We start from the raw sequence: 12,766 nt of genomic DNA on the forward strand, positions 1-12,766 counted from the left end.
GTTGGCAAGTTATGATCGAATCGATTTCAGAAATTTTGGAACTTCAAAAGGCCATATCTCTCAAACCATTTGGCCAATTTTGGTGGGGTTTTTTCCTACAAACCACATTTGATCCCCTCTTTCCAAAAATATAAACATCATGTACCAAAACCTTGCCAATCAAAATGGCATTTTTTGACTTGTTTCATTAAAATTCAAGTTTGACCAATGGTTGACTTTTGAAAATAATCATTTCTAACCAATTCTACCAATCAAACATGTTCTGAAAATGCATTTAAAACTTGTTGCAAGCCCATTCTTGTGCAGTACATGAAGCCATGCCTAACTTGCTTGAAACTTGGAAAGAAAGTACACTTTCACCATATCTATCCATACTTTCATGAACCATACTTGGTACCTTCAAAACAGAATTTCAGGAGATGATTTTCTGTCACTTAGTAACCCTAGTTGCTGCCAAAAAACAACAGAATGGACATTCTTCAAAAACTTCACTTTGGCACTTTTGCAAAAATCTGTCAAAGAGCTTCTAAAAGAAAAAAACCTTGCCATGCTTGGTACTTCTCATAGCAGACATACACCATCATTTTCTGTCAAAGGAGAACACTAATGGCAGCCACATTTGACAGCAAGAAGCATTACTTCACTCATTCTCAAAAAATCACATTCTTGGCAATTTCAAAAACCAGTCAAGAACTCAAAGAGAACTAAGCCTTGCATTGTTATTTTCACCATCCTTTCATCATTTTGAAACCACTAGCAGCCACACAAACCACTTGGTCTGAACCGAAATCTCACTCTCTCTCAAACTCATTTTTTGGCCATTCTCCAAAATCTTCAAAAACTTCAAAAGAACTGGACTTGGAGATTGTTGGTACATCATCCAAACACCTTTCTAAACTCATTGCAATCACCTTTTCACACCTGTAAGCACCTTTTCTAGCACTGTTTTAAAGAGGCATCAGCCATGGCAGAGTTTGTATGAGGCCAAACCAAGCATCCACAAGCCAAAGGACCTTCACCAATCATCATTTGGAGGGCCTTGCTTCATCTGTTTCACTTCAAATCCACCAAATACCAACTGTATCGCCATTGCCTTGCTGATTTGGTAAATTTTCGAGTTCCATTATTCTTAAAATTATCACATGTTTTGGATAGGTCTCTTGATGCTGATTTCATGGATGTTTGTGTTTTTAAAAATGGTTGAGTAATGGTTGAGTTATGTTGAGTTAAAGTTTCACATCCAAACTTGTTTTTGATTATTTCTCTTTGTTTAACTTGATTTGATGAAAATGGAGTTTGGAATGTTGATGTGTGTTGCTCAATGATCATGTCTGTGTATTCAATTGAATTTTCTGAAAAAAATTGTTGAGCACGAATTGGGAAGAGATGAACATGGTTCCTGTAGCAAAAACCCTAATTTATCCAAACCCTGCCCAGATTTTTTGTGTCCCTTTCACACGTTGCATGGCCTTGGTCTACTGACCAATCAAATTATTTCATTTTCTGGCCCTAAACGACCGCGTCTGATTAAGTGGGAGGAGGAATTACAAAAATGCCACCCCCGGGCCCCATGTCACATTGAACCATGTTATTTTTTCCATTTTTATTTCATTTGTGATCTTCATCTTACAAAAATCATAACTTGTTCAATTTTGATCCAAATTTAATGGGATTTTTTGTGTTGTGTTCATCATGATCTCTACCTTTTTATCACATTTTTTCCAGAATTTTGTGATCAATGGATTTTAATTGGTGTTAGGGTTTGTGACATGTGACCAATTTTTGTACACTTTGCCAAAACATTTGTTAAATGGTGATACTTTATCCAATGGCTCCCAAATTTTTTGTGCTTAAACTAGACACACTCGTGGTGATTTTGGTGTAGATTTTGTGAATTTATCATTGCTGGTTTTTGAGATATGAATTTTTGAATTAGGGTGTGACAATTTGTGTCACACCATTGATGTCCAACTTCATGATTTTCATTACCATGCTTCTTGACCTCCAATTGATCTGATTTTTTGCATGAACCTACTCTTGTATGTCTAGTTTACATGGGAATTTGCTTGGATTTATTTGTGGCATTTCCTAATTGTTTGGGATTTTCTCCCCTGTCTAGTCATATGTTGACTTTTTGTGACACTTGTTCCCATTTCATTTGTGAAATTCTCATACTTTATTGGATGGACATGAAATTTTACATGAGATAACTAGACATCCTCATCTTTGCCATGGTTTTAGTCCCATTCATTTATCATACACCATCCCTGATTTATGAGTTTTCTAAGTTGATGCATGTTTGGTTGACTTCTTTGAGCATGTTCAAAATTGCTTTGACTTTCTGATTTTCATTGACTGCCTTCCACTTGTCCAAATGGGATGAAATTTGACATGCTTACCATGCTGTGGGTTGTGATTGATCATGATTTATTTGGTGATTTTTGGAAATGTTTGAGATTGCTTTTGAGTTAAGTCTTGCTGTTGACTTCTATGAGCTTCTGTTTGCCATGCTTTGATTTCTTTTGCTTATAAAATGATGATGATGCATGATATGAACATGAAACCAATTGGGTTTGTTCCTTAAATGTTTAAACTTGACTTTGATTGGGCATTGCTTGCTGTTTTGACTTTTTCATTCCTTTTTGACCCTAGGCTTGTCCTAGTGGTCCTGTTACTCACCTTTGAGCTTGTATTTTCAGGTTGACCAACAAATGACCAATGAGACCATTTCTTTTGATTGAGCTTGCTTGATTATTCTTGACTAACTTGTTTGTTTTGTAGGTGGCTTGGCTCACATGCCTTGAGCCTTGTGCCTTGCACATTCATTTGCTTCTGACTGACTGTTGACTTCTGTTTCCTTTTGCTTTGTTTGAGGTTGTATACTAATGTCTGCTTGACTATTTCAGGTGCTTTTAGTTGCTCAGTTCCTTGTGAACTTTTGCTTTGCTTTGCTTGTATAAGCAATTGGCATTGAGGTATACTTCTAACCTTCATGTAGTCGGGAAGACCTGGCCTGTTACTTGGCCAGGCAACTGTCTGAAGTCCTCCTTAAGAGGCAATGTTTGTGATTGTTTAATTTTGTCCCTGCATAGAGTCAAAGTCCTCCTAAGTGAAGAGGCAATTGGCAGAACCCAAGGGATATGCAACCTATCCCCTGCTATTCAGTGTGTCATCTGCTTTGCTCACACCACTGTGTTGATGCATTGCAGATACAAACCCAAGATCTTGTACAATTGTACAGTTGAGTCAGTTTTAAATGTGTAGAAGGGTTCCCACTTTCTGAACCCACACATTCTTGTCTTAAGCTCTCCCAGGCCAGAGATAAGAGCTGTGAAGTCTTATCTTCACTCACCTTTCATCTGCTTCACCTTAGCCCCTCAATGGCAAGGTTAAGAGCACATTCACCCAGTTCCAGAGGTTTGTTTGTTGAGGTTGATATGACCCCTCGACTAAAACCTAACCCTTGTTTGAGCCACTTGCTTGTGTATAGTGTGTGCTATCTGTGCTTGTAGGATTGTTTGACTTGCTTCCTGTGCAAGTTAGGATTGTTTGACTTGCTTCCTGTGCAAGTTAGGATTGTTTGACTTGCTTCCTGTGCAAGTTAGGATTGTTTGACTTGCTTCCTGTGCAAGTTAGGATTGTTTGACTTGCTTCCTGTGTAAGTTAGGATTGTTTGACTTGCTTCCTGTGCAAGTTAGGTTTAGTTTAGACTTGCTTCCTGTGCAAGTAGGTTTTGCTTGGCTTGCTTCCTGTGCAAGTTAAGTGTGTGTGTGGCTTGCTTCCTGTGCAAGTCATGACTAGGATAGGCTGGCTCCCTGTGCCAGTTAGCTAGAAACCTTAACTTAGGGATGAATTTGCATGATAACATCTAGGCTCGAGTCGTAGTCTCCCTAGTTGTGTCTCCCTCTGTTATCTGGTTAGGCTAGTCCTGTATCCCTCTGTAGGGGAACTACGTCGCCCTGATCCTCATACCAGATGAGGTACGTAGGCAGGAGATGAGCAGATCTCTCCGGGCGCCCGTGTCTTTGTTTTGTCTTGTTGTGTGCTTGGAAGCTGATGTAAGTCCATCGAGTGGCATTTGGGTTCCAGTGTGCGTGTGTTTAGGTCCGGATGCTGACATAAGTCCAGCGATTGGCAGTCGGGCTCCATGTTTGCCTTTGCCTGTGTTTGTTTGTGTGCGTGTCAGCCGAGCTACGAATGCTCTGATTCTTCTCTCGTCCGAGAAGATACGTATGCATAGGATGCGATATCCTAGCGAGCATGTGTCGCTTTCCCTAGTCCGAACTACTTCGACTCTGATGTCTATGCCTGATAGACTAAGTAGGCCCAGGATTCGATATCCTGCCGAGTCAGTTTCAGTCAGTTTCTTTTGTCTCTTTTCAGCCAGTGTGTGTGAGTTTGAGCAGTGTTTAGCAACCATTTATCCTTCCTTTTGTGCGTGGATCCCGTAGAGTACTACGGATGCGTAGGGGTGCTAATACCTTCCCTTCGCATAACCGACTTCCGATCCCATTCTCTTTGGTCGCGAGACCATGTTCTTTCCTAGGTTTACTTCGAGCGTTTCCTTTCCCTCTTTTGGGATAAATAACGCACGGTGGCGGCTCTGTTGTTCTTGTTTTCCCGCCGGTTTTTCGCGTGATGCGACACTCGACTATTCTTCAAACATTCTCCGTTGAAGGAAGACACTCTTGGGGGGAACGAAGGACCATATTCAGCTACTTTTGGCTAAAGATGTCATATTCAATAACTCTTGGTTGAAACGGATTGTATCCAACTACTCTTGGTTGCAGAAAAATTTGTGCCAAAATAAAATAGTATCCAAATGCTCTTGGTTGAAACTATTATATGATAATAAATGCATTCAACTGTTCTTGGTTGAAGCAAAGCTGCAAAATAAAATAGTGTTTAGCTGCTCTTGGCTGGAACTATTTCATTCAATTGCTCTTGTTAAAGTAAACTACTGGGAAATAAACAAAATACTTTCTTTGGGGAATAACTACATGCTCAGCTGCTCTTGGATGACTGGAGACTCCTTTGGGGAATGAGAAGATCACAAAGACTAGTTGGGGAGTGAAAGGTCAATATTAACCAAAATGCTTAGCATTACTCTTAACTACCAGACTAAATAGTCTCATCCAATGCTTCTTCGAAGAGTAAATCAGTAAGGAACACTAACTCTATCGGAGGTTAACTGAAGTAACCTGTTGGGGAACATAAGAGACTCTCTGGGAAATAAACACACAGGAGACTCGTTAGAGATACAACATATCATCTCCAGGGTTGAGACATTAAATACAATATCGACTCGAGGGTCGAGAACAAAATGAGACACAAGTCAACTTGGGGGTTGAGGAAATAAAGACAACATCAACTCGGGGGTCAAGAAAACCAAGACAACATCAACTAGGGGGTCGAGAACATAAAGACATCATTGACTCGGGGTCGAGAACATAAAGAAAATATTGAATTGGGGGTCGAGAACAAATAAAGACACAAGTCAACTTGGGGGTTGAGGATTATGACAATCTATCAACTCGAGGGTTGAGGAAACATTAAAGCAACAACGACTTAGGGGTCAGAAGATATTTTAAAGACAACGACATCGACTCGGGGGGTCGAGAACATATCAACTCGTGGGCTGACAAAACAAAGACAACATCAACTTGACGGTCGAGAAAATAAAGACAGTGATATCGATTCGAGGGTCGAGAAAATCAAGAAAACATCAACTCGGGGTTGATGGACATTGATAGCCGGTTGTTGAAACAATTGAAAATGACTCCCTTAATAGAAAACTTACTAGGGAAGATCTACAAAGGAAAAGTTCTAACAAGACTTCTTAGGATAACCTCTGTTTGGGGAGCAAAAATCAGTAGACGCGTTAGGGATATACTAAGAATCAATCAATAAAGCTTTTATGTTAGGGAACTCTTGTCCATTAGACTTGTCGGGGAGATTTATAACTTGAGATATCCTTGTCAAGAGATGTTTATCTCTGACAAAAACTTTGAAGCGACATGTTGAGGATAATACTGTTGGGGATACCTTTTTAAGGAATTCTGCTGATATGAAACTCGTCTAATGAGTTCATGAAGTTTTGCCGGAGAAGAATTCCATAGGTAAAACTCTGTGGGGAGATATCTACTGGGAAACCAAGCAAAAAATTTGTTGATACTAGAGTTCATATGGAAGAATATCAATCACCTTACTGGAGAAGAAACTCGCCTTGAGAATCATCACTAACAATGATCGACTTCTGAAAGCACTTATATTGAAGAAAATAATTATTTTACTCTTGAGAACAACTCTTGAAACTTGATTTTGTTGAGGATTACATTGAACTTCTTTAAGAGGTTATTCAATCCTAGTTGAGGCTTTTGCATGTATGCTCTGTACATGATATGAAAAATGAATATGAATGCATGAATATATTAGATTATTCATTTTACGGGTATCATGCCCTGATTCCCCGACACCTTGTCTTGAATAGTTTTGGCAACATGAAGATAATTTGCAAAACTATGATTTCTACTTTGCCGCCTAGTGGGCTTCAGTGAGGACCCTTGTCGCTGGAAGAAAATAAACATCTGACTTTCTCAGATCACAGTGATCGTTGAGATGCTTCACAATTTGTGAACTTATTGTGCCCCAATTTGTTGGGCCTTTGAAAAAACTTCCCTTAAAAAGGAAATTGAAAGTTGTTTTCCAAAATATGACGGTAAGACGGCTTGCCCCAGTATTTTGAATCTTATAGAGGTATGCCCCTGATTGGCTAACTTTTGGAGTGACGGGCTTCATAGTACCATGGTAGTGACTTGCTCCAGTATGAGCCTTGGAGAGACCTGTTGCGACTCAAAGTGATTGCCCCAAATTCACTGAATTTTGAAACAACTTACACCAAGTTGAATGCTTTGGAAGAATTTCCTTGATACTAAAATGTCGATTTTCAAATAAAACTATTCATTAAAAAATGGTAATTTTAACGCAATGCTCATGCAAATTTTGAAATCAATCATTATTGAAACGAAGGTGATATACAGTGAACAGGTCACTGGATTATTTGAAACATGAAAGAAAATGGGATATGATATCAATATATATGATTAACAAATATCTTAGAGTCAGGTTAACGCAACCTTACTGAGTATGCTTTCAATAAAAACCTTGTTTCAATTAGGTCTTTTACATGTTGTAACATGGCTTGGTTCTTGGTTTTCAAACAAAAGGATATAGGTTCAAATTTTAATTTTAACCCACCCCTTCTTCGTGGTGATCTTCAGTCCTACATTCAGTTAATTTGACAAATGTATTCAAATTCTAAGAGAAAATTGAAAGTGATAGCTTGAGAAACAATGATAGTCATTTACTTGAGGTGGCAGTCACCTATCTTTGTTTGGTAATTACAAAATTTGATTCTGTCAGGAATTTTGGTGACCATTTGGTTCTTGATATGATTGTCACCTATTTTCATCTTTTTATTTTCTCTTTCTTTCCCAAATTTTTCCTAGACTGGTTCTTTTGAACTCTCAGTCCACCGGGATGCCCTAATTTTTTCCTAAGTCACCTTCTTGGTGTTCGACTTAGCGGGTTTTTTTCTTTTTCTACTGATTATGATTGCCATGTCATTGGTTGTTTGAGGAACAAATACCACACCTTTGGATTTTCATGACTACTTCGACATTTCTTGATGTGTGTGAAGAAAATAACGTGGTTACACCTCTTAGGTGTTCAAAATGATTCTCTTTGAACTTTGAACGCATAGACAAATTAATTGAAACTACCATGTCCCAGGTTCTGAATAAAGGGTTTTTTCGGTTAGAAAGAAACACCAACTTCTAGGATCAAAGGGGTTGAAAAGGGATTAACTTCCTTATATCTCCGGTGTTTGGGGTTAGAAACAACGCCTTGCATCATCAACAAGTTCTGTTTGAAAGCATACTTGTCAGCAATTTAGGGTATTTCGTTTTTCATCATCCTCCCTCCAATCTTTGCTAAAACAACAACTTGATAAATAAATATGAATGGGAGAAACATTTTTTTGTTTTTTTTATATGAATGGAAAATGATTGAATACGACATGATTGATTTGGAAAGTGCATGATCACTTCACAAATATTACCATTGGAAGGAAATAACAATACTTAAAAGCAAACAAACATTCAACATGCAAAGGAAATACAAATAAAAACTAAAATAGCCAAATGATTTCCAGTTGAGGATGAACTCCTATCTTGATTCACTATTGGGCTAGCCTTCTTCAGAGTTGGAGGTTGTCATGCTCATTGAGACCAGTATGATAATCATCTTTACACCTATTCTCGACAATTTCTCCCATAGAAAGGACTGATGGACCCGCATAACCAGTTACAGGATTAATGTTGATATGTAGGCCCTAAGGCATGAACAAAATCAATTTGGACTTAATCAGATCTCTTACCTTGTTCTTGAGTGCTTCGCAATCCTCGGATGAATGTCCTGGTGCACCAGCGTGGAAGTCACATCGGGCGTTGGGGTCAAAGCCTGGTGGATACAGAAGAGGCACTGGATTCAATTTCTTTGGCTCTACCAAGCCATTATTGATCAAATATGGCATTATGTCATTGTATGGCACTGGTAAAAGATCAAATTGCCTATTTGGCTATGAAGTACGTTGGCATTGCTGTTATGAAGCATGTTGCCATTGGTATGGCTGTTTTTATGGAATCTATTATTGATGTTGATAAGAGACCTCTATTTGTAGAAGGATATTGTCCATGTGGAGGAAATGGCATCTGACATGGAGACCTAAAAGGTTGTTGACTCTGAACAGTTTATATGTATGGGTATTGATAATAATGCACTGGAGGTGGAGCTTGGGGATTTTCTTATTTTGCATTAACTTCATCCTCATCTTCCTTTTGGGAATCACTAAGGGATTCTCTCTCACTAGTCTGTCCATTCGAGACGCTTTGGATTATTCAACTTTTGAGGCCACCCTCAATATGTTCCCTAATTATCACCAGGTCAGAGAAGGCTGATGATGTGTTGCTTATCATCCTTTAGAAGTATGGGCCTTGCAGAGTACCTATAAACATGTCAGTTAGCTCCTTATCTAGCATGGTTGGTTGAACATGAGTCGCTAACTCTCTTCATCTTTGGGCATATTCTTTGAACAACTCAACACTCTTCTACGTACGATTTTGCAAATGAGTACGATTCAGAGCCATATATGTGTTATATTTGTAATGTTTTTGGAATTCCTTAACCAAGTCCTTCCAGGTGTGGATGTGACCTCGTTCTAGTTGCATATACCATTCCAATGATGCTCCACTGAGACTATCTAGAAAGAAGTGGATGAGCAACTTATCATCATGTAAGTACGTGACCATTTTCCGACAGTACATCATCAAATTAGTCTTTGGACAGCTAACCCCTTTGTAATTCTCTAAATATGGTGTCTTGAACTTTGGAGGGATTACCACATCTGTCCCTAAGCCCAAATCGAGAGCGTTGAGCCCAAATGTGTCACGCACCTCTATGGCTTTAAATCTTTCTTCCAACTCACAACATATTTTAACAATCTCAGCATCCGTTGGGCGTTCATTATTCACTGGGCGCTTTCCCCTTGGGGATTTGGCATAGTGAATGTGAACCTGTGGTACACAATACCATCATGAGGTGAAGTATGCCCATCTCGGACAATGTGGTTCTCTTGTATAGCAGGATTCTCAATTAGGATTTGTATTGACTGAGGTTGAGCAAGACCACTTACTAGAGGTGAAATTACATTCTCAGTGACTGCAGTTTGTTGAATGATGTCCTCTCTTCATGCCAATCGTTTCATGAAGGAAAAGTTCCAAGAATAGGAAATCCAACCACAGGTAATCTCTAGGGTTTAAAAGGTTCCTAGAGTCATGGACTGTATTCAAGAAATATTATCGTCAGAACCACTAATTGCAAGAATATATATCCTCAAGAGGATCTATTCAAGGTGAGGTCTTTGAATCAACCTAACGAGTCCTAAGACTCGCAGGTCAACACTACACAACCATCGACTCCATGGTTCTAGACACGGTTCCTAATGTCATGGATCCCATCTGACGATATTATCGTCAGAACGACTAATCAAATGATAATAATATCCTCAAAAGGATCTATTCTGAGCGAGGTCTTCGTATCAACCCAATTAGTCCTAAGTCTCGTAGGTCAACACTACACAACCATCAACTCCACAGTTCTAGACACGGTTCCCAAAGTCATAAATCCCATTTGATGATATTATCGTCAAAACGACTAATCGTAAGATAATAATATCCTCAAAAGGATCTATTCTGAGCGAGGTCTTTATATTAATCGAACAAGTCCTAAGTCTCGTAGGTCAACACTACACAACCATCGGTCCTAAAAGCCATAGGTTCAGGGTTCTACAAAAGTTACTCAAAATCATAGATCAAGGTTGAAAATATCACCGCCAAAACGACTAATCGTAAGACAGTAATACTTCCAAGGGATCTCATTTGAGTGGGGTTCTCGTATCAATCTAACGAGTCTGATGTCTCGCAAGCCAATACTACACAACCACCATCCCAACTTAAGTTTTTCTCATAGCTTGGGTATAGAGCTTTTCCTCACACAAATGCCAATAATCCAGAAAGATCCATTGATACCATATAGCAATCATATACATCAATTGGAAATACAGATATTAAAGGTAAGTAAAGGTAAAGAAAATAAGAAGCAAACAAACAGATAAAAGCAAACACTCAAACACAAAACAAACTAACCTAGGGTAGACTCGCTTAGTAAAGATCCATCCCCAACAGAGTCTGCAGTTATTGCATCTCAAAAAACGCGATCATTTGCAAGGCGCTCGCAGAAAAGATGTTCGAACAGAGTCGTCATCGAACTTTATTTATTCCAATGAAGGAAAGGGGAAATTTCGATAAAACCCATGAAAAACCAAAATAAAATGGTCATTACAATCAAATTCGGGTTCGGGAGTCGGTTACGCAAGGGGAAGGTAGTAACACCTCTGACGTCAGTTGTACTCAATGAGAACTTCTTAGTTAGATTTGTGATAGAGTGTTAGCTAATGTTAATTGTTTTCTTCGACTTACTGAGCGAGAAAAAGAAAAAAAGGAAAACATTTTTTTATATTAAAGGGGTATTTTTTAACATTAATATGTCCGACAAGATTCAAAATCCTGCTCCTACGTATCTCCAGGTGCTATGGAGAACTCAAGGTTGTGTAGTTCTGCTTAGAAAGAACTACTAGATTGATTTTTTTTAGAGAGTGATGCTTAGATTGCATTTGAGCGATTAAACTGTTACTTATTTCTCACTCTTGGAGGTTGAAGTCTTTGTTTGTTTCGCGTCAAAATGGATGTAGCATACTCTTTTCTGAAAAATGTTTTCGGGGTCACACAAGGGCGAAAAACAAGTTTGATGAGTTTGCGTTGATTTTAAATGGAAACAGGCATCCAAACAGGGAGTTCTACTATAGTACTCAGATGCCCGAAAAGGAAGAGGCCTAAGCCCAACCACTCTATTTTCTTCCAAAAGTTTGTTATGAAAATATGTGGCAAATTAGGTCAAAGTTCATTAACAAAAGACGATTATTCATACAAGGAGCTCTACTGCAGTGTCCAAATAATCGAGAAAGAGAATGTCGATACCCAATCAATATTTTTCTTCTCTAAGAGAAATGACCTAATTTTGGTAATTATTGTATTTTAATATGGAAGACAAATGTTAGAACATGGAGCTCTATAGCAGTATCCTAACATTCAAAAAAAGAGAAAGTCTAAACCTAATTAGTTTCTTCCATTTTTATTGTGAAAAGCTTTACAAACACAGGGGCACGACTTGATGTTGGATCAAGTGTCAAAAGTTGACTTATAAAAATAATTTGGATGTGGAAGGGGTGAGCTCGATTTTGTATTCAATTTGGATTTGATTTGGGAAAAAGACTCGACGTTGGATCGAGTGTTTGCTTTTTATTCTTTTCTGAAAAAGGTTGATTTTAATCTTTTGTTAACAATCAATTGACACAATAAAAAATAAATGAAAATGGTAAACTTATTACACAATGCACAAATGGGGATACAATTTTCTGAATGGGGATACAATACAGTAATTAATAGATACAAGCTTTGAAAGACATTTGTAAATAAAATAATCTCGTTGTAAGAAGGCCCAAGACAAAGTCAAGGGAATCAAAATAAAAATCAATAAATTTGAACTACATAATTTAGTGTTATGTTAAACAATCATAAGGCGATTCATGTAAGAATAACCCTATCTGAGGTCGGTCAATAAAACTTTGTGCGTTTAAGTAGTTTCTAAAGTTAAATTGAATTTTTAACTCCGAAATTACAAGACATATGTGAAAAACCAATTTTAAGCGACAAAAAGGAACAAAAATTAAACTAAAATAATTTAGCATTATGTTAAGCAATCGTAAAGCGATTGATGTAGGAATCACCCTATCGGAGGTTAATCAACAAGACTTTATGCATTTAAACGCGTTTGGAAGCAAAAATCAATTGTATGCTCCGAAATCACATCGCAATAAAAGGCAACAACAAATATACATATTATTTACGTGTTAGGCATGAACAAAGGGTAGATATTTTGTCATTAAAGGACTAAGCAGATAAAAAAATCAAATAATATAATTAGTAGCTATTTAAAATAAATAATCAAGAGAGAAAAAAACAAGAAGATAGTACAATTTAAAGAATGGGGGTGTAAGAAACAAATTGTTGGGCCAAGCCCAAAATAAAAT

Source organism: Lathyrus oleraceus, chromosome 2 (assembly GCF_024323335.1).
Source record: "Lathyrus oleraceus cultivar Zhongwan6 chromosome 2, CAAS_Psat_ZW6_1.0, whole genome shotgun sequence".
NCBI lineage: Eukaryota > Viridiplantae > Streptophyta > Magnoliopsida > Fabales > Fabaceae > Lathyrus > Lathyrus oleraceus.